The sequence below is a fragment of the Myotis lucifugus genome, unplaced genomic scaffold (assembly GCF_000147115.1).
Source record: "Myotis lucifugus unplaced genomic scaffold, Myoluc2.0 scaffold_344, whole genome shotgun sequence".
NCBI classification, from domain to species: Eukaryota; Metazoa; Chordata; class Mammalia; order Chiroptera; family Vespertilionidae; genus Myotis; species Myotis lucifugus.
This window is the reverse complement of record NW_005871392.1, coordinates 956414-983774: the sequence shown is the minus strand read 5'-3', so window position 1 is coordinate 983774 and position 27361 is coordinate 956414. Positions and strand designations below refer to the sequence as shown.

At 39.2% G+C, this 27361-nt stretch overlaps 1 pseudogene; it reads left to right on the top strand.

The window, feature by feature from the left end:
* Window positions 1-22249: 22249 nt before the first annotated feature.
* Window positions 22250-22757, top strand: LOC102423326 (annotated as a pseudogene).
* Window positions 22758-27361: the final 4604 nt, after the last annotated feature.

Here is a 27361-nt window from a genome sequence, read left to right as displayed (position 1 = left end):
TGCAAACAATACACCATTAGATGCTTTAAATAATACACTTGTTGACTCTCCAGGTCTAAACATGCATTTTATAAACAATGGATTATTACTAAATGGTTTTATAATTATTAGAAGTAAAAGATTTTAAATAATTTTATAAACACAAAATCATAAAGCATTTCTAGGAGTTTTAAGGCATTTTAAAGGTACAAAGAATACAAAAGAGTGATGGGTCAATCTCCTTATTTCTTTCTTTCACTGAATTTTAGAAAAATGTCAGCGTTTAATTAGCTGGCAAAAGTATGGGGAAATCCATAACTATATATACCTGATGTTCTTTCTCATTAGACAGAAAGCAACACCAGTTGAGATGCTATTTAGATCCTATGGAGTTTAGTCTGAATGAAGAATCAATCTTTTTAGGTGGCACAATTGATACTGTTAATAACCTGGTTATTATTAACAGGAAAGGAGTAAAGGGGAAAGTACTTAATATGGGCATGCCATTTACATAGCTTTGCCAGAAAGCTGCAGTTAACATTGTCCAAGTCTGTTTCCCACAAATTGCTGGGAGAAGGGACTGGACAATAGACGCATGCCCAGTAAGGTCAGGGTAACGTGGGAGTCTATCAGTCACACCTGGGAGCGAGTCAGTGGCCAGAATAGGCGTGGCCACTGCAAGGGTGCAAAATCAGAAATGCTTAACTCCTGAATGAAAGAGACCCCTCCCCTCTCTCTTTTGTGCTCTTGGCCCCCTTACTCTCTTGGAACTAAAGACTCATGGCCATGTGGGACCCACACAATGAATTGATGGAGTGAATCCAGCTTGATGCTACATTGGATGGACTCACCTCCACATAGAACAGAAACTCTGGACACTAGCCCTGCTTTTGCCTCTACTAAAGCCCAGCTGCACAGAACTGGTTTAAAGACAATGGGACTTTGCAAACTGAGGGATGTAACTCCATGAAAATAAAGCTTTTTACCACATCTCATCCTCCCCTGGAGGCCTCTGGAAATTCTTATTCCAGGGGTACCCCCAAAACCCCGCTCTCATTAGCAACAGAGGAATTCCACCACCCAATCCTCTGACAACAAAATGAACAGAGCAATTATTTTTTGTGTAAGTAAGGATACAGCTCCAAACCTGTGTCCTGATTGGTTTCTCCACTCCTGAAAAGAGTCTTTCTCAGGAAATCGTTTTTGTTTATTTAAAATATATTTTTTATTGATTTCAGAGAGGAAGGGAGAGGGAGATAGAGATAGAAGCATCAATGATAAGAGAGAATCATTGATGTATTGATCAGCTGCCTCCTGCACGCCCCCTACTGGGGATTGAGCCTGCAACCCAACCTGTTTCTCAGGAAATCTTTAATGCTTAATGTTAAAAAAGAAAGGAAGGAAGGAAGTGATAAAATAATTAAACAATGAGGCCATTAGACTGTGGCTCTGATGCCTTGGTGGCCTCCATACTAGTAAGCAAACCAAAATCTAAGCCTATAAATTCCTCCAGGTTACAAAATCAAAACTCTAAGAACAAGCAAACACAAATAGCCAACTAGGCTTTAGGATATAGCCAATCAAGAATTTCCTTACTTTGCTTTTGCCTTTTCTCTATAAAAGTGTCTTCCTGAGCTCCTGTCTACTTCCAGTTTGGTGCTGTCCAATTTAGATTGATATTTACACAAATACACTTAATTTTTTAATGTGCTTTAATTTATCTTTTAACAGAAAGAAGGAAGGTAAGGAGGAAGGGGGGAAGGAGGGAGAGAGGGAAGTAGTAAGGGACAGGACAGAGTCATTTAAAAAAATTAAACTACTACTATTAGTAGTAGTTGCTCCTCTGTGTCTCCTAGGTAGAAAAGCGTGGTCTTGTGTAATTAACATATGGAGGTTTTTATTATTTAATCAGTTTCATTTTCATGTTAATGGCTATTATAGAAAAGTTTCAGGGAACTCAGAGTTTGATGTCATCTGAGGTCATCTTAAATGCACTAGTTTCTAAGGCTGCCTCAGTGTAGACTAATACCACTGGTTGGCTCATCTTATGCAAAAGAGATGCAGATCTCCCTGAAAGCTTCTATTTTTCTTTCCCCCCTCCTTCTGCTTAAGGAAGTGAGTAGAAAATTAAAGTGTAAATTAAAAGAATCCTCTCATTCAATTTGGAGATGGGAAATTGGAGAATGCTCATAGAGAACTTCCAAAAGCTTGGTACCTAAATGTATTCTCCGGCAGGATCTTCCTAATGATGGGACATCACTTGAATGCACCAAAGCCTCATTGTTTACCAGGTAATACTTTTGATACACAAGTAGGCCTCCATAGGAATAGGCTTGGGCCAATAACAAGAAACAGTGATTCCTTTGTGATAAATCAACACTAAAGCCCAATCCTGAAAATCTCTTACATTATTTAGAGGACAGTGATCAAAGACAGAAGAGAAGAAATAACTGGCAGCCTTGTATAGTCTCCACTGCTCCTGAGATAGTGTCAGTAATAGGGAATTCAGTTACTACCAGGCAGAGCTGGAGAGCAGCTTTAAACTTCACATTCATATATCTTCTGGAAAATTCAGGGGCAGAAGTGAAAAAAAAATTAGCACCATCTCTTCCTGGAGTTCTTTTTTTAAAGTATGGTTTTCTTTCTTTCTTTTTTTTTAATATATTTTATTGAATTTTTACAGAGAGGAAGGGAGAGAGATAGAGAGCCAGAAACATCGATGAGAGAGAAACATCAATCAGCTGCCTCCTGCACACCTCCCACTGGGGACGTGCCCGCAACCCAGGTACATGCCCTTGACCAGAATCGAACCTGGGACCCTTCAGTCCGCAGGCCGACGCTCTATCCACTGAGCCAAACCGGTTTCGGCTCTTTTTTTTTTTTAAATCCTCACCTGAGGATATTTTTTCCATTGATTTTAGAGAGAGTGGATGAGAGAGGGAAAGATAGAGAGAAACATCAATGTGAGAGAAACACATCGATGCGCCCTGACCAGGGCCCAGATCAGGGAGGAGCCTGCAACCAACGTACGTGCCCTTGACGGGAATCAAACCTGGGACTCTTGGGTCCGCAGGCTGACACTCTATCCACTGAGCCAAACTGGCTAGGGCATCTTCCTGGAGTTCTTAAAATCAGCTGCCAACTGCTGCTTCTCAATAGGACTGGGGTAAATATAAATTTAGATGGAACAAAACAAAAGAATTGGGATGTCACTGGTATGCTATGGGAATGATACAAAAATGCCAAGGGTTGGCAAATGAAGGTGGTTTCAATCTAGAGAAAATTGAGTCACTTTCTTTTCCAATTTATACAATGTTCTATCGTCCAGATAATCTTCCTAAAGTCTGATTTTTCTCCACATCACTTTTTGCTTAAAATTCCTGTGCTTCCCCATTGCTTAAGCATTCTAGTGTTACAAGGTAACTCCACCAACTTATGGGACACTTTACAAATTGCTCACTAAATTTAAATCTCATGTTATAAAAAGTTTGTTGACAACTAGACTATCACTTCCTCAAAATGTAAGCAGTTATAAGCTACACAACATATACCATTCTAGCAGATCTTAATCATTACCAATGAAATGTTAATTTATTTATGCATTTGCATTTATATTATAAAAACAAACATTTTCTTTTTAGATGAAACATGTATATGGCAATGCCTACAACTAAAAAACATACTTCCAGTTTATTCTTTATTTTATGTTGCAGCTTGGATATTTTTGCATTGACCAGATTCATTCAGTGACTTTTACAGTTTTCTATTTCACTCTTCCTCTTAAAAAACAGTTTTGCTTTTCTCAATATTTTCTTGATTTTACAGCGGTTTCCATTAGATTTTAAAATCTAAGTGACCATATTCCAATATTTTGCTCCATGTTTTCTCAGCAATCTTATAAAGGTTTTATCTGTGTTCATGCTTCTTAATATTTTTAAGCATTTAAGTAAGTAAAGGTTCAGAAATGTATACAATATTTATATATGATAGTAAATTAAATTTAAATTCATATATATATGAATTGTCAGATGAATTGTCATAAATTGGAGGATAGATAATTGTGTTTACACTATATTATATCACTTTTTTTAAAAAAAAAACATGTGTTTATTGATTTCAGAGAGGAAGGGAGAAGGAGAGAGAGATAGAAACATCAATGATGAGAGAATCATTGATTCGCTGGCTCCTGCACACCCCACACTGGGAATTGAGCCCGCAACCTGGGCATGTGCCCTGACAGGGAATCAAACCATGACTTTCTGATTCATAGGTTGATGCTCAACCACTGAGCCACATGGGCCAGGCTATTGTACCACTTTTGTGCTTATATCACAACATAATAATTAAACTTTTATTGAAATAAAGGGCCAGTATAAAGGGAAGTGGAAAGTTTGGATAACTCATGATTTGGAATTTAAGTCCTTAAACAATTTAGTTCAAATAGATCTTTCTAACTTAATACTATTTACTTCTCTATATAAATCTTCAACTTTAACTTGAGTGTATTGTCCAGTCACAACAGAACAGTCTTCCTGTTTCTCCACCTTGCTTATATTATTTCTCCCATAATAGTACTTAACCCCTCTGCTTGTTCTTTTCAGAACTATCTACGCTACCTTGGTCCCATCTGTCATGCTCCAGTCTCATGTATACCTTCTTTGATCTCCTGAAACCTTGTCATATAACCCATTTTGCAGTTAATCATAGTCATATGTATGTCCTTTGCTGGTGGCTTGCTTTGCAGACAATTGTCCATGTCTTTACTTACTGCCTTCCTAGCTATATTATAAATCCTAAGAGGACAAAAACATGGGAATCCCACTTTAATAACAACTGGTGATAATTTGATAGCTGTTGGAGAGTAACTGTTGGAGAGTAAATGACTGATAGAATAACAATAAATATGCCTGGTCATAAGTTTTTAGATATATTTGTTTTTGAGGTTATCATTTTTTGAATGGAACAAGTGAAAAGGAAGATAAAGCAAAGGACTACTGCCTCTGACATTATGACAATGTTCTAGGTCTTTGTTGAAGGTACCACCTCGCTTTGTAGCTTGAATCCTTGTCAACATGGCTATATTAATTGTACCACTCTTCTGGATTTTATATTATACTGAAATCTGAATGAGGGCATAGCTCTCCTAAAACAGGTAGCAGAATAGGCTGAGTGAAGGTATAGCTTACCAAAGAGGAAAGAGAAATGAGGGATAGAGAAGGCCAAACAGATTAACTTGACAGTTTGTTTGGAATTCTTTGTGTGAGGTATAAAGCCACTCTCCTACCTAAATTTGAGAATGTACAAATGATTTTCTGCTTCCCTAGTTTGATGTTCAGTGTCGACTTAAGCTCCTTTACTGTGTCTGCATACCTCCCATTGCCTGCTGTGAATATAGAATGCCTTCTCAGCAATAAGTAGACCCTTCAGGATACAGGATATAGCCCTCAGGATACAGGAAAGATTGTGACACTCTTGGGAAACCATGAAAAGAACTTTCTGAAACTATTGCTTTCTTAGAAGAAGAACCAACTTAGAAGGTGATTGGGTGAGGGCAGCCCTGATAATTGATTTTCTCTGAAGTCAAGATAGTGCCAATAGTAGGAAGGTCTTGGTTGCTTTGTTTTGCTTTGCTTTTGATAACAATAAATATTTTGGGCTCCACGGATATTGGAATGGTATTTGAGAGAGCTCAGTCACAGTAGCTGGATCAGCTGAAAAGGGCAGCAGGAATTGCAACTCTTTGTAGACAGTTTCTATGCCTGATAGGCTCCCCGGTGTCCCTGTTTTGTTGGCTTTGAATGAGGCAGAACATTGTTTTCCAAAAATACTCACTTTCATTATGATCACCATTGTCATTATCATCATTATTGCTATTCTCTGAATCACTCATCACAGCAAACTTTTATATATTGACTGTGCCTGAATATGAGCACTTCAGTTACTGTTTCAAACTAGAGTCTGCAGGGTCACCCAGTCTTTGTAGCTTCATAGGCAGGGGCACTCCAATTACAGACAAATGTTCTGAAATTACCTTTGTGCTCCATTCACAAATCACACAGATGCATTTTTCCTATTAAATGTGATTCCATCACGTGAGCAAGGCAAAGTGGCACATATATATTATCCCATAGAAGGTAAGGCCATACTAAGACTGTCCTATTCACTAGACAAAAATAGAACAAATGTCAAAAGTTGAGGTATTATGGGAGCAGATAAGTTCTACCTTGAAGGCCAAGGTGTTTCTGTACACCCAAAAGTTTCAAATCAAGTGTTTATTGCCTAAAACATGTCTGAGAAAATTAATGAGCTAAGTTATTACCCACCATGTCTGCAGTTTTTCCATTACTAGCTATAAAAGCAGGTAGCAATCTCACTCTACCTTGAAGGCATCATTCATTATAAATTACTTTCCTTCAATCATGAGTGGAATATAGTGAAAGGAAAAGTACCAAAAAGGTCTTCATGTGCTTTGCTAGGAAACAAAAATAGGAGCATTGAACATCCATGTTATTGTTAAACTTTCTCAAATGAGATATTTTTAATTCAATTGATTCATTGTTAATTGGGTCCTTGGTATTATTGAAACTATACTGTTTCTTTTCTTATATTTTTTTTAAAAAAACTGATAAAAGCCAGAGGCAAACTCTCCTATCTAGAATAGTAACTCATCTTATGAGTGGAGACATATTTTTATTTGTATCTTGGGTCAGTCCTACTTTTGTTCTAAACAAGTGTTGTTGAATATTAAAGGTAGAGGTGAGGAGAAAGTGTTCTGTGATTAAATCTTCTCCTGACCTGTTAGGGAAAGCCAAATATAGATTTCTTCTTCCTGGTACCATGCTTGGTTATAGTTCCACATTATTTTTAGAGGAGGGCAAAAATCACCCTCTGTTGATGGATGTCTGTGATCATGGAGAAGTCTTTAAGATGGCCAATCTATAACCAAGAGTGAAAACTGCATGGCCAATCACATAGACACCCCAACTTAGATCTAAATACATCTGCAGATACAGATGAACTTGACTACATGATTGCCAAATTTTTTAAAATATTTTAATTGATTTTCTTTTAGAGAGAGAGAGTAAATGAGAGAGAGAGAGAGATACATCAATATGAGAGTGGAACATCCATTGGCTACCTCCTGCATGCCTTCTACAAGGGGATCTGGCCCAAAACCTTTTGGTGCACGGGATGACACCCAACCAACTGAGCCACATCAGTCAGGGCATGATTGCCAGATTTCCCCCTTATCCTGTGCTGGTTAAATCTAGACTTAACTTTTGCATTGTATTTGATTGGAGTGCATGATTGTTCAGTGAAATAGGCAAGACTCTGGGACCATTATTTAGTCTTATGGAGACAGCAAAGATCGTAGAGCACAGAAGTTCCTCAGGACAATCCTTGTGAGAGTTTATGAAATACTAATATTTTAACATATTTCCTCATTTGTATTTTTTATCTTTTCTCCCACTTTATTTTTTTAAAATTTATCTTTATTGTTGAAAGTATTACAGTTTCCCCCATTTTCCCCATTAACTCCTTCTAGCCTAACCCCATCCCCAGAAAGAGAAATAAAGACACTCAAAGAGCTTACTAAAATTAAGTGCAGGAATGATTAAGGCTAGCTTGAGTGCTATTATTTCCTCTTACATTGACTAAAACATACCCTCTCCCAGACAGTAGGGGTGCTTGATGGATATTCCCCTTAGGAAGTGTGTGGTCCTATCTGATAAGCAGAGGCAGCATAACATCATTTATTTTTATCAAAGCTTCTCAGGCAGGAAAATGAAGATACAGAGATTACAATTTAATCGGTATGAACTAGGATCTTTATTCAGCAGTATTTATAATATATGTACTTGAATATTTTGCTACACTTAAAACCTTGAAATTTCCAACTTTCAAAATTGCTGCTAGTTTTCTTAGAGTACCAATGATAGTAACAATTTATTCTTCAATAAGTCTCCAGTTTAGTACTGAATTCATCTCAGTGACTAAAATACATTACATATCTATAGCAGTAGTGGTTTGTGAAGGAATAAAATATTGTAATGAATAGAAATGCATTCTAGATTCTATTTTTGTTTTTCATTTGTTCATTTAACAAATTATCGTCTTCTTTGCACCATACATTCTGCCAGAATTTGAGGCTATATAAGCTTTTAATAGTCAGCTTACACTAAGTTTCACTGCAATAACAAAGAACCATTAAAAATCTTAGATGCCTACAGTGACCAAACTTTATTTGTTGCTTACATTTATATCTTCCAGAGTTTGGGACTTTTAATTTGTCCCATAGCTGCTGAAGCAAAATTATGATAAAACATTCTGCTTTCCTTTTTACCCCACCCCAACACACACACACACAAACTGTTTGTAGGAAAAAATAGTTTTGTACACGGGAAGACACAATATAAATTCAAAACGTACAGCTAACGGTTAGCTCCATCACGTATCTTTTGAAGGTTAGCTTTGGCTCTGCTCCATGCCAATCTTCATTTTGCAGTTTAGGCTGAAGGAGCACTCCCTGTCCACTCATGACAGTCTCATTGTCATAGGAAAATAATAATGATAGGATCCTGTGCTGGCTTTTAAAATATCTGCTTGGAAGTGGCTTATGTTACTTTGACTCACATTTCATTGGCCAAATTAAGTCACATCTACAAACCACTTAGTAAGAACAATCTTTCTGTCAAGAGGTCTTGGGAGTGAAGAGTCGTGAATGTATTCGATGATAATACAACTCACAACATCGCCATACGGAATTTACAGTCTGAATGGAATGCTGTAAGTTATGATACAGAAGTGCTACAGAGCATGCGACAGAGTTTTATATTAGCATCTATTAGGGTTCTTTGCCTTGCTCCCCATTAAACATTGCAAATGTGTGCCCTTTTAGTATTGTTCCTGTTTTACTCATACTGAGTTAAGGCAAGCATTTGCCAAGAGAAAACCAATTTAAGTCAAGTTTTATGATAAAAATATAGCACTTAGAAATGTAGATCAGATAAATAGCAATTTCTCCATTGCCATGGCATATTGACTGCCTGTCCAATCCAATTGATTGTACAGATATTGACCATGAGGATCACAGGAGGAAAAAGCTCTGATTTAATGGATAAATGACTGATTCAATAGTCACATATCAATATGGCTCTTGGTTATCCAATAACTATAGATCTTCTTAAAACCAAATATAAAGGGCAAAGAAGTGGAAGCATATTAATATTCTCATGAGGTCCCTCCCAGACCCTTTCTAGGCCAATGCTGGTTTGCTCTTAGCTCAGGCCTTTGTATCAGTCCATCCAATTCCAGATGAATTCATATTGCAGACTGAAGTCTGAACTTCATCTGAGAAGTCTCATGTAATTTCACTTAATATCAAATGTCTCTAACAACTAATAATATTTGATAATATTCAGTTGCCCAAAGGGGCTGATAAATTGTCTGAAAACTTGTGATTCAGTTTAGTCATCCTTAGAATTTATATTGTCAGTAAATGTATCATACTAGTAGAAATAACTTAACTACTAAAGAAATAGAAAGTCTGTGAAAATGGTGGAATTTGCAAAACTTTCATTATATGCTTAACATTTGATGAGCTCCTAAAATTGAATACAATGTACGGAGATTCTTTGCTTAATGAAGGCTATTTTTTAAAATAAGTAAAATAGAGTGCTTATACTTTGCTTGAATCTAAAATTGCAAGTGAAATTCAGGTTTGGTCTAAGGGAGGAAATTGACCATTTTGATAAATTAAATGGACCAAATAGATTTAGAAAGTAATAGTATATGGGATGATCCTGTGTTATAAATGAAGGAACTGTGGACTGAAAAACAAGGGACATAAACTGTACTCAACTCTTCTTTCATAAAAATATGCCATCAGAGCAAATAATCTGCTGAGCCCAGGTCTTACCAATTTTGAGACAGAGTGATTTGGATCAAATGCTGATACATTTTCTGAATATCATATTCCTTTTTTATTTTTTCTTCATTTATTGAAGTATAATAATTGAACTATTAAATGTTCCAGACACAAAGTAGGGGCTGGATAATGTATCAATGAATAAAATAATCATGGTTCCTTCTCTCAGGAGTTTGGCACCAACTAATGGTGACAAAATACAAATTGTGAGTATCATTAAAGAAATAAAGCCCAGAAGTCTGGGACCATGCTCTGGAGTCTTTAGGGGGAAAAAGCAAACTGAGAAGGTGAGGACAAAAATGTCAGAGATGAATCAGAGGAGAGTAGTGTCCTGGAGGCAGGGGGAAATTATATTTCAAGAAGGGTGTGTCTACTTCACTGAATTTTATGAGAGACAGATACAATGAGAAAAGAAAAAATAGCCTTCTTAACAACGTAGACATCATTGGTAATCTTGGAATAAATAGCTTTTCAGTGGGTGGGTGAGGGAGAGGTAGCCCAAACCGGAGTGTAATGACGAGTGAATGTGATGAGAGGTAGTGGAGACAGCAGGTATGAACCCTGAGTTTATACCTGTCCTGTAGTCAAATATGAAAAGGAGATATCTTGAGGGAAATATGACACTAGGAGGATTCTTCTTGAATAATAATGACAAACATGTTTGCTGCTAATGGGAAAGGTAAGACAGAGGAAGAGTTTGATGGTGCAATTAAAAAGGCGATGCAAAGCCTGTGAGAAGTAAGGTGGGGAATTTAATCTTCAATAGAAGCATGCATTTCCTCAATAACAGAGAAGGAGGTAAAGATGGGTACAGATGCAGGAAAGTGGAAAATGAGGACATTTAGGTTTTATCATTGAAGTGTAATGCAGAATCATGACCTGAGAGGGAGGGCAGGAATTTTAAGAGAGGAGAAATGTCTAGCAAGGTGTAGAAAGCGTTAGGAAGCATTTACACATATGGGTGTTCCTAGCTTTTGGTGGAGGCTTGATACACATTTTTGGACCAATAGATTAAAGCATACCATTTTAGTTATAAAAACAGATTCGCAGTTAATTTTCCATGGAAAACTAAGAAAAAACATTTGCATATACTAGACTTAGTTTAAAAATACATTTCGCAACCATCTCTTAAAGGGTCAACTATAAGAATCAGGTTTGCCAATTCGCTCCAGCCATGACATACAGAATATATCATTTTTTAGACCCCAGGCTAGAAGACAACAGTCAGATTAGGTATCTTCTAATTGTCCAAATCCTCTAACCTGTGTAAAAAAATCTTATGCAGTCAAATGGTTTGCTCAATAGATATTTCTTTTTATTTTTCCACATCAGAAATGACATGATTATATACAGATAACCATTTTTGTCCATATTTATAACATTTATCCTTTTGTATTTTTAAATATATTTTTCTGTTAACTTAAAAAAAAGCCCCCTTTTACTGGTTCTACTTGAGAAGGTTTTCCAAACCCATTTCCTAAGATAACATTCTGAGTAAAAATGCTCAAAACCCTCCTGGTAAGCCTCGGAGTATTGATTATCTTCTAATCTAGTTTTGACTTTGCCTTGAAACTTCAGCAATAAAAGATTTAAAAGATTTTGCCCTTCTCTAAAAGCTATCATCTGTAATCCTTCCACTTGCCCATTTCAGAGTCCAGATGACTAAATGTCACATTCACTTACCTTTATAAACCTCCAAATCAAAGTTTCTAATATCAACACTTGTCTCACTCATCACTCTTGCTTCTCAACTCCCAATTTATTGGTAATTCTTTACCGCCCCTTGCCATTTACTGTCTGCGGGGTTTGAGTGGTCAGAGCAGCTAAGCAGGCTTCTGGAGTCCAACAGCTTTAAAAGTTCCACAAATTTCATACAGGAAATGGGAACATATAAAAACAGTGCATGTCAAAGTGTCATCCTGTGTTGACAGTAAATCACTTAGCCAACATTTAGTTTGTCTTTGTTGTTCCATCAGGAACCACTCACAGCTGCTGTGTGTGTGCCTCTGTGTGTGTGTGAGTGCATGTGTGTTGCAAAGTCATTTCTTAAGCCCTCAGAAAATGCTGCAGTTTTATCTTCCATTCTTCTTTTTTAACCTTTTACAAATAGCCAAAATAATGTATGGATGTGCGCTTTCACTGTCCTTTTCTCTCAAATGCAGGCAATAAAAGTTGATTTGCACTAACAAGCTAAAAGCTCTGAGTGCTACCAGACTGTGATGCATTTCAGGGGGGAGGGCAGCTATCAGATCCTATGATGGTAGAAAGCATTTTCACAATAGACACCACAAAGATTTATAATCCAAGGCTGGAATCCAATCTATTTTTCAGAAGTCAGCTGGTATGAAAGAAAAGATTTAACTGAAAATTGGTCAGAGTGGAAACTACCTTCTTCTGTTGCTTTGGATTTCAGTATAGTCCATGCATGATGGCTGCTGCAATTCAAGCCCTCCCTATTGTCCTCCATCCTCTCTGCAAGGATTCTGGTTATGGTAGACTCATAGCAATCATAATAAGGCATCAAAATGTTTGTGGGAAAATACATGCTAGAAATAGCCTATGTTTATGCCATTGGCTGGCAGTTAAAATGTCCATTTCTACCAAGAAAAGTAGAAAATGTAGTCAAAGAATATGTTAAAAATGATAATGTGCATCTACCCTCCCCATTTTACATTTAATTGGCAGATTTACTAAATTAGAAAAGATGTTAATTTGAAAAGATGTCATTGTGGTCCTGCATAGAATTATGGGCTAGGAACACAAAGCTGCCAATTTGCTCATGTAGATTAGTCTCAAGTAAATTATATATAAGGCTTCTTAAAGGTGAAAGTATAACTGGATAGTTTTAAATCTCAACTAATATACAAAATAGTCATATAACCACTAGGTAGCCATCATGATTATGTTATTCAGGTAAACAAAAAGGTGTCCCAATAAAGGATGGAGCTCCCATGGAGAAAGGAATGTCTAGGCGGATGAATATAGTCCATACTGATAAAGAGGCTCTCCCATTTTGCATTGTGGTCTTTCTCTAATCAAACAAAATCAGTGGGACACAAATGGAATATCATACAGTTTAGAAAATAATGCTGGGTAACCCATGCAGTCACTTCATACCATATAGACGGGAAGTAAAGTGATAGTGGTCTAACAGCCTGAGCATTGGAGCCAAATCCCAGCTGCCATTTGCATCTTGTGCAAATTGGGATAAAATATTTAACCTCACGAAGTCTCAACCTCCTTTTCTGTATAAAGGGACTCATAATAGGATCCCTTTTATGTGAGGATTATTTGACAATGTATGCAGAATTCTTGCTGGCACATCTTAGCACTCAAATGTTAAATATTAAGTAATTACAAACATATAATAAAGAAGAACAGTACATATGACTTTGAGAATTTTTTACACCACAAATAAATATCAGACTTTCATAATTAACATTTTATAGTAATAGGAGGAGGAGGAAGAGGAGCAGTGGTGGTGGTGGCACTGGGTACATAGTGGGATTAGCAACATCTTAGTGCTGAAACAGAGTGAGATGGAGATCAGTCTGCAGACTTATTGGGAAGTGCTTCCTGAAACCACACCTATAGTGGAGTGAGGAAACCGGGATTTGGCAGAAAGAAATGTTGAGTTGTGATGTGGCTGCAGTGGAGAACTCAACCATCTCAGGGTGCTCTCTGAGGTTGTGAAGCCTTCAGAAATACCTCAAATTGCCTAGTATTGTGCCAAGGGGACAGGAGACCTTTGTTCCCCATCAGTCAATTTGTGGATACAGGCTGCTTGAGGGGAGGCCATAATCCTGGGCAAGGCAGCTCTTCAGTGTTAGCAATTTTGGGGGGTGTACGTTTCTGGGAACACACACCACAGCTTTGACTACAGATCATTACTTGTGTTGCTCAGATCTTCTTGCTTTATGTAAGCCCAACTAATCCTGGAACAGCTTTCTTCAGGATTCTGGTTAGTCTCTTTTTCTGGGGAAATTTACAAAAAATAAAATAAGAATAGTACGGTCCCAGTTACAACAGTTGGACTTGCGGCTACATGAGATTTTCATCACCCTCTTATTCTACCTATTGTAGATACCCTTTGCCATTGGCTAGCAACTCTCTGCTCTAACAGACTTGCCCAGCGATATGACCCTGGCCCCCAACCCTCAGGTCTTGAGGACTGATTGTTGTGCTCTTCTCAGGCTGGGGCTGCTATACTTATTCACTTAAAATTGAAATTGTGCAGGAAGAGCCTTGGTGCAAATATAGTCTTCCCTTCTCTGCTAAGAATGTGGTTCTTTTCCTGGCCTGCTGGCCTTTTGGCACAAGGAACCTAAAGGGATTGGTGGCAGAGTAGCTTAAAGCTTAATGGGATTTTTGCAATGTCCCCCACCCCTGCCCCGCCACCCTAGAAACTAAGATATATGGTCTCTCTCAGCTTACAGTGGTGGGGATGAGAAAAATAAAATCTTTCAAGTTGGTCACTGGGAGTGTGATGAGGTCTTTACCGGTCACCAACCAGCCAAGCTATGTGTTATTACCCATGGGTCTGGGTGTATCCTCACCTCCGGTGACTTTTCCTTGCACAGAGAGTGGGAGTTTCCCTTACCACTGCCTTTCAGGAATATCCCTGAGCGGGGCTGATATGTAGCAGCAACATTTCTTTTCCAGCTTTCACATGTTCTCCCTTTGTCATCTAGACATAGGGGTCCCCTATGTAGCCACAGGTGTGCTCTGAAAAAGGGCCGCAGGGCCATGGGCATGGATCACAGAGAGGACTGGGCGAACTTGCTCTTGAGTAATGATTCTGCCTAAGCTGACGTGTGCTGCCCTTACTCAGTGGTCTAGGCGCCCTTCTCACCAGCACATCCATTATTACCTTGGTAAATGGAATGTCCTCTGTGCTCTTCCCTCACATGTGGTTGGCTGATGACATTTTCAGCTTCACATAGTATTATAAGCTCAATTGTGTCCTCCTCAAAAGGAAAAAAATATATATTTTGAAGGCTTAACCCCAGTGCCTCAAAATGTGACTGTTTTAGGAGATTGGGCCTTCAAAGAGGTGATCAAGTTAAAATGATGCTATTAGGGTAGGCCCTAATCCAGTCTTACTGGGGTCTTTATAAAAAGAGAAAACTCACACACACAAAGAGACACCAGGGATGTGGACACACAGAGAAAAGACCATGTGAGGACACAGAAATAAGGCAACCAGAAGAAACCAAATGTGCCAAAACCTTGATCTTAGACTTATAGTCTCTAGAACTGCAAGAAAAAAAATCTCTACTGTTTAAGACACCCAGTCTGTGGTATTTCGTTATGGCAATCTAATACAACAACATCTTCATTCTATCATGTATACTTCCTCCAGCCCTTTAATCCCTACTTCTACTTTCTTCATAATTTCATCACTTAGTGTGGGACATTGATTTTTCCAAAATTTTAACAGCCAACCTAGTAATATGTTAGCATTATCTTCCAAGGTCCTTGTCAGAGTGTTAGTTTTTTGTATCACTAGTTTGCTTCCATATCAACAAGTTCATCTTTATTGAACTTTATGTTTCACCTCATACACTCTCCTAGATCCTTCCAGGACATGTTGGTTAGGTCCTGAAGCTCCTTCAAGTTATAGTCTCTTTCCTGGCACATCCCTGATTGGGTTTTTTTGTGACTTGATCTTAGTTATTGAACTGATGTCCAGGAAAGAAGGTGAGGTAGATCCTGGGAACTGGGGTTAAGGAGGAGGTATGTTTTCTTGCAAAGCAGAGGACTCTAGATATCTCTAAGCAATGGAGGAGCACCCAACTTTAACAAGGAGGAGCTGGACAGTTCTCAGACTCAAAGGATTCAGGGAAATTACAGATTTGAAGGTTTTCAAGTTTATTGATCAGGGGTCTCCATCCCAATTTCAGGGTCTAATTCCATTTCAACTATATGATGACCTGGTATAGCAAACTTGCCAGTGTTACAAATTCAATATTCTCTGGAACTCTGTTATGTTAATAAGTATTATTAAATAAGTATATAGAAATAAATATTAATAAGCCCAATTTATCATTAAGAAGGGCCTCTCATTTTATTTTAAATTGATGATTACTCATCTTCAGTCTTTCAGGACTTTCTCCAGTGCATCAATAGATGTCATATAAAAATTCTCATAATTGCTAGCTTTCTGAAAACCTCTAAAATGATGGAGATCTTGCACCTGCCAGTATATTTCATTCCAGTAAAATGAGATTCTAGTTCACCACCATGACAATTATTCCTACTTCATGCCAAGGGCTGTCAGTACTGAACTTCCAAGTAGTGATTGTTCTTCATTGCCAGCCTGCTACTAGGTGATCCAACTCCAAGCTCTTATTTTAGATTTTCCTTAATAGGATTGCTCAAGGCACCAACAGTTTCAGACTGGGTTCCCTGGAAACAGTCTCTGAGATGGAGGTTTGCATTCAGCTATATGTTGAGGAGTGCTCTTAGGAACAACAGAGTGAGAGGAGTAGGACTGGGTAAAGGGACAATTTGAATTGTGATGGAATTACAATAAGTGTTTCAGCCAATCCTAAGAACAAATTTAGAATTGGAATTGGCTCTTCAGATTTGCTCCAAGTGAAGTAAGTTTCTTGAGCTTTTATTCTCCTTCATTAAATAGTTACTGAAAGAGGGCTAACCCCAGGGAGGGCCTTACTGAGGCCTTCGGTAGTAGGCTATTTCTGCGGAAGGGCTCAGCTGTGAGCTGTCAGCAGGCAACTCCCCTAGAAGCTAGGACAATAAGCAGCTCAGTCCTAACAGGGAATGTTGGAGGTACACTACAGCATCCACTGCAAGCGGTAATTACTAAGCCATCCCTGTCATCTGAATAGTCATCATTCCTATTTCAGCCCCTTCAATTACAGAAGTTGCATAAAAATGTTATTTTAAGAGATTTTTTTTACTAATAATGTAACTTATGAAACAAGTTTTTGCTTGAACAACCCTTCCTACCCTAGCATGTACCCTGCCTACCAAGTTTGCTTATCAATTGTTTGATGAACATGAGAAAATTTAATGCAAACCAATTGTACAAGTGAGTAACAAATAATTTGATTATCAGAAGTGTTATAAAGATTTTGAGAAAACTGATGATATCCTGGAATATTTTATAACAATATTTTTGTGTGATTACCTTGCAAGAAAATATATGCAGGGAAAACTGAGAAGTAATATGATTTGAGAATTTTGTGGAAAAGACCAGCATTTTATTCATTCTTTGTTCAAAATATTAGTGCATAATTGCAATTTGAACTTAGATGCTATAGAACCAAACAATTTTATTTAAGAATTTCTAGCTCAAAATTAAAGTCTCAAGCTCCATTTTCAATTATTTCACTGAATATTTTTCCTTCATAATTTTTTCTCATATATCAATGACTTTCAGTTATGATTCTATACATAGAAATGGCCAGCCAGACAGCACCTGTGTAAAGTCTGTTTTAGTGTAATTTTAGTAGTTCTCTAGTGTTTATATAGAATGGAGAAAAAGTTTATTTAGATTTTATTTTTAGAAAAAAACTTTAAGCAAGGCTAAGTAAGCTCCAATTCCATTAAAAATAATAGAAGGAGATAGAGATCAGCGCTAAGTAAATTCTGTGCAAAGGAATTTATCTTTCAACTATTCACCTCTTCTGGAAGATAAGAAAGATTTTCTTAACCAATTAATTGAGACTGTTAACTAATTGTCATGGCAAACAATTTCAAATTTTACATCAGGAAACCACTTTTTAATTGCAAACTTGGTAAGAGCACCATAAAAAGAACACCGTAAACTTGTGTAGTGATGATATAGCGTTTCCAGGATTCCTGCTGTGCTTCATGATTAACAAATTTAAACACATGGCTTATTGGGAAAAACAGTGACTGGGAATCAGTGACAGACAACTACTGAATCAGATTCTAAAACAGCTATTCCCGTTTTCTAATGAAAGAGGTGACTGGTATTTTACTATGTCTTTATTACTACTCAATAGATTAGTTGAGTTGGCAATAGGGGGCCAAGAATTTTTCAGTAAGTTTTCCTGGAATCTATGGGGCCAACCTGAGATCACCATAGCAACATCCTGAAAGAAATCTGGAATTTACTGAGTTTTTTACTCTTCATTAGCTAACTTCACTTCATTCATGAGTTTACATATCTGCTTAGACCTCTAGATATTAAGCTCTTAGAGAGAAGGAGTCATTTATTTATCTTTGTTTCAATACAGGGACTAGTAAGATGTTTCACACATAGCATTCATTTATGTCTTTGATTTAAAAAATCCAATTTTATATGATAAATTTTTTTATCACAATATTTTTTTATTCCACTAAAAAATCTGTATATTTCAATAAGTCATAAAGTAGTTACTGATCGTTGACCAGGTAGTCACAGTGCTTAATATATGTGTGCTTATGTATGTGGATAAATACTAATGGTTTTTGAATGCATATATATGCAAAAATTATAAACTGAACTTGTCAATGGATAATCAGTGTAAAAGTTAGAACTTGAGCCCTGCTTTGGGAGGAAATGGGTAGGGAAGTAAAGAGACAGCAAGATCCTCAATATTTGGATAGGGACAATCACACAGTGAAAAAACTTTGCCCTGATAAACAGCTAATATACAAAGTATTCCCACTGTCAACTTAGTAAACCAACTTGGTCATCAAGGCACCGAAGAAGAGTTTTGATTAATTGTAACATCCTGGAATATTGGTAAATTGGGTTCAGACTGATGTTTCTCTTAAAGCTGGAATCATCCCCAGAACAATATGTATGAAAGCAATGAAATCTGGCTAGTTGAATGGTATCTCAGCTGTCCCGAAAAAGTTAATGCCAATATCAGAGTACAAAAACAATGATCATATGGCTGCTATTATTACTACTAGTAATAAACCTGACAAGTTTATATTGAGTTTTAATGAACAGAGATTTTTATTGCCCAGCATCCAACTCAGTAACTTCAATTTCTGGGTGGACATTATTACTGTGTTGCCACTGGCTATTGAGGTTGACATAAAAAATAAACATGGTTAGTTGAGTCTTAACTATAAGGCTTCGGTTCTCAACCTGTGAGTCGCAAACAATGAAAATACATCCTGCATATCAGATATTTACATTACAATTCATAACAGTAGCAAAATTACAGTTATGAAGTAGCAACGAAAACAATTTTATGGTTGGGGGTCACCACAACATGAGGAACTGTATTAAAGGGTGCGGCATTAGGAAGGTTGGGAACCACTGCTTTAGACAAAAAAAAAAAAAAAAAAAAAACTATTATGGAACTTTCATGGTTATTACAGAGAAAGGAAGGAGAGAGAGAGAGAGAGAGAGAGAGAGAGAGAGAGAGACAGAGAGAGAGACAGAGAGTTATGAGAGGGAAGCATTGATTGGTTGCCTCCCACACACTCCATGACAGGGGATAGAACCCTCAACATTTTGGTGTATGGGATGACGTTCCAACCAACTGAGCCACACCAGCCAGGGCTTATTATGGAACTTTTGCAACAAATATTAAGTCCTGAAATCTGATTCACCTTTTATTGATTAAGTCTGTCAATATGTATAAGATGTAGTAAAGACGGGGGAGAGGGATGTAGAAGTGTATATGGGACAAGCTTCATCCTGTTTCTGCTACATCCACTGTAAGGGGCAATTTTGAAAAACTTTTTATTATGGATATTTTAAAACATATGTATACCTAGATAGAAGAGTAAAAATGTATCCTCATAAACCCGTGGTCGGCAAACTGCAGCTCGCGAGCCACCTGCGGCTCTTTGGCCCCTTGAGTGTGGCTCTTCCTAAGCCTTAGGAGTACCCTAATTAAGTTAATAACAATGTACCTACCTATATAGTTTAAATTAAAAAAATTTGGCTCTCAAAAGAAATTTCAATCGTTGTACTGTTGATATTTGGCTCTGTTGACTAATGAGTTTGCCGACCACTGTCATAAACCCATCAAAGCTTCAATAATATCAATACTTTGCAACTCCTGTTTCATCTATGTGTCTATCCACACCCTCTCTCTCCCTCAAGGATTATGTTAAAGTAAATATTGAGTTCATTTCCAGTATGTACTGATGACTGATCTTGAAGGCAATTAACTAGAAGACATTCAACTTATTATAACAACGGCAGCCTGAAAAATACTATGGAAGCCCTAACCGGTTTGGCTCAGTGGAGAGAGCATCAGCCTGCGGACTCAAGGGTCCCAGGTTCGATTCCGGTCAAGGGCATGTACCTTGGTTGTGGGCATATCCCCAGTAGGGGGTGTGCAGGAGGCAGCTGATCGATGTTTCTCTCTCATCGATGTTTCTAACTCTCTATCCCTCTCTCTTCCTCTCTGTAAAAAAAATCAATAAAATATATTAAAAAAATACTACGGAAGATGAAATTTGAAGTTTCTAAGCCAAACTGAGTAGCCCAACCACCCTCTTAGGTTAAGATACAAATTACTCTTAATTTTTGTAGGGAGGACTTCCTCTGCCCTTCACAGGAAAACTTCATCTACCTTGGGAGGAAAGGATTGTGCCAATGAAGCTTATGAGCCGATGGCCAGTGGAGGGTGGAGGATTCTGACAAAACACCCACCCATCTGTATCACATCCAGGATCTACCAGAGGTCAGGGAAGGGGATGCAAATTCTGACTATCAAGTTTTGGTGGAAGGAGAGCCTGAGATGAAGTAGATGATTCTAATGAGGAGTTTTCTGCTAACTCAATACAGATAAGGAAAGTGATGTCCATGGAAAGATGACTACGTGGGGCAAAGAGACTACAGTGAGCTGCCCCAGGCACCGAGGGGAACTCAGCTGCCTACTCCTGTGTCTGTATGCAATAGGTAACAAATATATATTTTGTTGCTATGAAGACAAGCTTTTGCCATAGGTAAGTAGCCTAATCACGGTTTTCAAGTACCATATAAGTTAAAATTTTTCATTTGATATTTAACTCATAGTTTCCATTGGCTTTTAATATTATGAATGATTTTTACCTATTTTATCTTCTATAAATTTATATTTGTGCATTTTACTTTAGGTTTTAGATCCATTTTGAGCTAATTTTTGTGAAAGGTCTAAGGTTCTAATGTAGATTCTTTTTTCTTTGCATGTAGTTGTCCAGTTGTTCTAGCACCATTTGTTGAAAAGATTATCTTTTCTCTATTGAATTGCCTTTGTTCCTAGACAAAGATCATTCAAAAACTTTATTTATGTGGTTCTATTTCTGAACTTTCTATTCTGTTTGTTTTAGTTATTTGTCAGGTTTTTTTTTTTTTTTTGCTAAGACCATACTACTTTGATCATCATAGCTTTATAAGAAGTCTTAAAATCAGGTAATGTCAATTTCCTGATTTTATTCTTCTTCAGTATTATGTTGGCTATTCTGAGTGTTTGTCTTTCTTATAAACTTTTGAATACAGTTGACCCTTAAACAATATAGATTTGAGCTGTGTGAGTCCACTTATACACAATTTTTTTTCAGTAAATATGTACAGTACTGCAAATTTATCTTTTCTTAAAAACTTTCTTTTCTATAACTCACCTTATTGTAGGAATACAGCATATAATATAAATAACATACAAAATAAGTGTTAATTAACTATTTATGTTATTGGTAAGACTTCAGATCAAGAGTAGGCTATTAGTGGTTCAGCTTTTAGGGAGTCAAAAGTTATACCTGGGTTTTTTTACCTTGTGAGTTTTTGTTAGCATCCCTAGTCCCTGTGTTGCTCAAGGGCAAACTGTAGTGTGTTGATATTTACAAAATAATCTGGTTGGCATTGCATTGAATCTGGATATCAATTTGGGAAAACTGATATCTTAATAATGTCATCTTATTTTCCTGAAATGGAATATATCTTAATTTATTTGCATCTTTCATCAAAGTTTTATAATCCTATATAATAAAAGCCCAGCAACTGAAACGGCAGAATGACCAGAATGACCAGAAACCAGAACCATCATAGCCCCTCGCCCAGGCTGGTCCCACCCCCCAGTAAGCGGTAAGGGACAATCAGGCAGGCAGGCGAGTGTTTAGGGGCAATCAGGCAGGCAGGCAAGTGGTTAGAAGTGATCAAGCAGGCAGGCGAGCAGTTAGGGGTGATCAGGCAGGCAGGCGAGTGTTTAGGGGCAATCAGGCAGGCAGGTAGAGCCCCATGATCGATTGATGCAAAGAGGGAGACCCAGGCCACCCGCCACAGCCTCGGTGGCTACGATGGGAGGCACTGGCAGCAGTGGACACTGCAGGGCGGGGCTGGTGCCATGGCAGCTCCTGACTGGGCACAGTGCCTGAAGCTTGGCCTAGGCCCTGGGGTCGCCACCTCTGCCCGCAGCTTCTGCATGGCTGGACTGCCACTCCTCCTGCTATGATGCCTGGGAAGATCTGGGACCCTTCCATGACCCTGGGCTCTTTGTCAGGGCTTGGCCCCCTGACCAGATTTCCCAGTTTGGTCCCGACTGCAGAGGAGCTGAAATAGACTGACATCCACAACATTGGGACCATGATCTCCCCTTTGCACTTCCTGGAGGTGAAACTGGGCAAGAGGCCTCCACCTGTGAAAAGTGAGCTACATGAGGAAGAGGTGCGGAGGGAGGAAAAGAACAAAGTGGTGGCAGCCCGATGCCAGAACAAGAAGAAGGAGTGGAAGGAGTTTCTGCAGCAGGAATCTGAGTGGCTGGAGCTCATGAATGTGGAGCTGAAAACCCAGATGGAGGAGCTGAAGCAGGAGTGACAACAGCTCATCCTGATGCTCAACTGGCATCACCCCACCTGCATCGTCAGGACCAACAGCGTTAAGACCCCCGACTCAGAAGGCAACCCACTGCTGGAGCAGCTGGAGAAGTGACCATGTGCTGGGAGCAGGAAGAGGAGGAGGAGGAGGTGAAGAGAGGGAGGAGGAGGAGAAGGGTCCCAGAGGGCTCTTCCTTTGCTGCGTGAAAAACTCTTCAATGAGGCTCAGCACAGCCAGCATCGGCCAGGCTTTTTTGTGAAACTCAGATCAGCCACACCAGGGGAAGAAACCCAGGCTGATGAAACCCAGGACCAAGTGCTGAGACCAAAGTAGTCCTCAGGGTGTCTATTCTGCCTGGGGCCAGGCTTGCAGGAAGCTGGACAGAGGCTCTTGGCCAGAGAAACAACCAACCAGGCTGCTGTGGGCACTTCTCCGGCCTCTCTGCCAGGGCACCCACCCAAAGGACCTCCGAGCAGCCAGGAAAAGCCATGAGTTGCAACCAAAATTAGGCTGAGTATGGAACTCAGAGTGATACTGCAATCTGCCTGCCCCCAGCCCTGACCCTGACCCTGACCCTGATCCTGACCCTGATCCTGATGCAAGGCTGGAGAAGGGCACAGTGCCAGGCCCTGCTGTACCCACCCACCATGGTCCAGCTCAATCCTGCCCAGAGTGACAGCCGGGGTGCACCCTCGCCAGCCCTGCTGGAGTTGCTGTGGGCATGAGGCATAGGCGCCCTTCCAAAGCACATACAGGCTAGACTGGCTATCCTGGCAGGGCTTTCAACTGCACGTGATTTTTATACTTTCTTTTTTAAAAAATATTTTTTACAAAAAAAAGATTTTATATAAGCAATATATAACTGGATTTCTATAATCACTCGATGTGATACAGTATAAATATGCTATGGTTTGTTTGTTACAAACAGATATTCAGCAGTTATGGCGGTTGTGTGTAACTTCTAAGTACTGTAGTCTCTGGGTGTTGGGGGCGGCAGGGGCGGGGGTACGGTGCATTTCCATCTTGGTAAACCCTTCATAGTACTCAGTTCTGTATTGCTCAGTACACATTACCCTTACTTAAAAAAAAAAAGAGGGAGGCCCAGGCTACCCAGCTGGTGGCACTGCAGTGGGTGCACAGGGCCTCCCTCTGTGGGGTGATCAATCTGGGGGCCTCGCCATTGATCGCCCCACAGTGGGAGGCCCAGGCCACTGGCCCAGCAATGCTGTGGCAGGTGTGTGGGGTCGGCCAGCGATTGCCCCTCAGAGGGAGGCCCGGCCAGCCAAGCAATCATACCCCATGCCTGTTGCCTGCAGAAGAAGGTGACCAGTGGCAGGGGAGGAGGGGGGGGCAGTGGGTGCACAGATGGCAAGCAGTGGCAGTGGCGGGGGCAGGGCCAGCTGCCAACAGCCAAGGGAAGGGAAAGCCTGATAGGCCCTGATCTCAGGCCAGGCCTACGGACCCTATCTGAGGGGTCCCGGATTGCGAGAGGGTGCAGGTTGGGCTGAGGTACCCACCCGAGTGCACAAATTTTCATGCACTGGACCTCTAGTTTTTCTAATAAAGATCTTATAAATATTTTGTTAGATTTATATCTAAGTATTTCATTCTTTTGGTGCCAATATAAATATTTTGCTTTAAATTTCGAATTATACTTGTTCATTGCTAGTATACAGAAACACAATTGACTTTTCTATATTGACCTTGTATCCTTTAACCTTGCTATAATTGCCTATTAGTTTCTACTTCTTTTGTCTATTCTTTCATATTTTTATGTAGACAACTAGAGGCCCAGTGCATGAAATTCATTCATGGGGGGGTCCCCAAAGTCCAGTTTGCACCATCGGACATCCCTCTCACAATCTGGGGCCGCTGGCTCCTAACTGCTCACCTGCCTGCTTGCCTGCCTGATAGCCCCTAACTGGCCCCACTGACAGCATGATCACCCCTAACCACCTCTGCCTGCTGACCTGATTGCCCCTAACTGCCCCCTCTGCCGCCCATGTAGCCCCCAACTTTCCCCCCTGCCGGCCTGGTCACCCACAACTAACCCCCCTGCTGGCCTGGTCGCCCCTCACTGCCCCCCCTGCCGGCTTGGTCACCCCACAAAGTCTGCTGCTCAGTTGTTTGGTTGTCCCTCACTAACCCTCCTGCCAGCCTTGTTGCCCCACTCAGCCTGTTTGGTCGTTCGTTTGGTTGTTTCGGATGTGACAGCCCCTGGCTCTTTATAAATATAGATTATATTTCTAAATGAAGACACTTTTATTTTTTTCTTCCTAATCTACATATTTTATGCTATTTTCTTTTCTTGTTGAATTCACTAAGACTTCTAGTGTGATAGTAAATAGCAGTGATGAGAGAGGCACCCTTGTTTTGTTCCCCATTTTAGAGAGAAACAGATATTTTATCATTACTAAGTATAAAGTTAGCTTTATGTTTTCTGTGGATATTATTTATCAAGTTAAAAAAATTTCCTTTGTTTCTAATTTTCTGAGAATTTTTATTATTAATGGGTGTTGGAGTCTGTTGAATGCTTTTTCTGCATCTATTGGTATTATATATGATTTTTTTCTCTTTAACCTGTTGATGTGGTAGATTATCTCTCTCAATATATATATATAAAACCAAGCACCCAGAACAATGGGGAATGACAGAATGACTGGATCGATCAGAACAACTGGTTGCTATGATGGGCACTGCAGTGGCCAACTCACCCCATTGGGGCCCCTAGTGGCACCCCCAACCTCCTGTGGCCCCCCCCCGGTCAGCCCCACCCCCAACAAGCCCCCCCCCCCGATTGGGGTGTGGCCAGCCGGCCAACTGCCCATGGTTCCCCCCCACCCCCCGTTGGCCACCCCTATTGGCCCCCATTGGGGCAGGCTGGCCAGAACCCACCTGTGCATGAGTTTGTGCACCGGGCCTCTAGTATTAATAGATTTTCAAATGTTGAACCAGCCTTACATACCTCAAATAAATCCCATGTAGTCATGGGTATGATTCTTTTTGTATAAAGTTTGATTTTATTTGTTAATATTTTGCTAGGGATTTTTGCATCTATAATCATAACAAATATTAGTCTGTAATTTTCCTTCTTAGTAATGTCTTTTTTGGTTGTTATTAAGATCATGCTGCTCAGTAGAATGAGTTAGAAAATATTCCCTTTGCTTTTATTTTCTGGAAGAGATTTTAAAGAATTGGTCTCTATCTTCTTTCACTTCCTTGCTGTGCATCTAAGCTTTTTGCAGAGCCCAAAGGTGCTGATGAAGGGTAGAGTGAAGAAGATAAGATTTGTAAGCACAGCTGAAACTCAGATGGGAAGTTAAGTTTCCCTGATAAGACCTTATAATTTTCATGTTGGTGCCATTATATTATATAATATAATAATTCCGCTACAAAAGCAGAGTTGAGCAGAGATACAGCAGAGACTGTAGAGCCTGCAAAGGTTAAAATATTTACTATGTGGCCCTTTATAGTAAAAGTGAGCTGACCCTTGCTCTGCTCTCTTAGGAAGGTGGTTCTCAACCTTCCTAATGCCGAGACCTGTAAACTTTTAATACAGTTCCTCATGTTGTGGTGACCCCCAACCATAAAATTATTTTCGTTGCTACTTCATAACTATAATTTTGCTACTGTTATGAATCGTAATGTAAATATCTGATATGCTATATGTGTTTTCCAATGGTCACAACCCACAGGTTGAAAACTGCTGCATTATAACCTATTGATAACTAATCATTCCTCCTAGTAATGGCTCCACATGCAACATTCTTATTCTATATAGTCTAACTAGTTTATGAATAGAAAAGGAGAAAGGTCTAGAAACAATTATTACAGATATAAACCAAAGAAACAGTGGGTAATGAAATATTGATCATGCATTAACTTGGTAAGCTCTGGTTGCAGATGTAATGTTACAACTCCATCAACAAATCATCTTAAAACAAAGTAAATGTTATGTGCAATAATGTTTGAAAACAAAGTAAAAATAGGTACTTTTTAATGTATTTGCATAGCATTTTAAAATTAACCACATGTCAGCCCTAGCTGGTTTGACTCAGTGGATAGAGCATTGGCCTGCGGACTGAAGGGTCCCAGGTTTGATTCCAGTCAAGGGCACATGCCCGGGGTTGCAGGCTTGATCCCCAGTAGGGGACATGCAGGAGGCAGCCGGTCAATGATTCTCTCTCATCATTGATGTTTCTGTTTCTCTCTCCCTCTCCCTTCCTCTCTGAAATCAGTAAAATATATTTTAAAAAATTAACCACATGTCAGAATAAGACAAACCACCACTTTACTTTTACTCCATTTCCAGATCTGAAAGTTGAGGATCATAATCTGGTAGGATTTTTAAGAGAATAAGATAATTTTTTTTTCATTTCATTATCTACTGTTTTAATTATTTCAGTGGATACAAAAATGAGTCAAACACAGCTCTTGCCTCAGATAGCTTGTACTTTAGGAAATGATGATACAATTACAAATATCATTATAAAACAAAGGTCAGCGACCTAGGTGACTTGAAGAGGGTACCAGCATGCAGCAGGGCAAGGGTCAGCTCACTTTTACTATAAAGGGCCACATAGTAAATATTTTAACCTTTGCAGGCTCTACAGTCTCTGCTGTATCTCTGCTCAACTCTGCTTTTGTAGCACAAATGCAACCATAGACAATGCATACAAGAATGAGCATGGCTGTGTCCCAATAAATATTTATAAAAC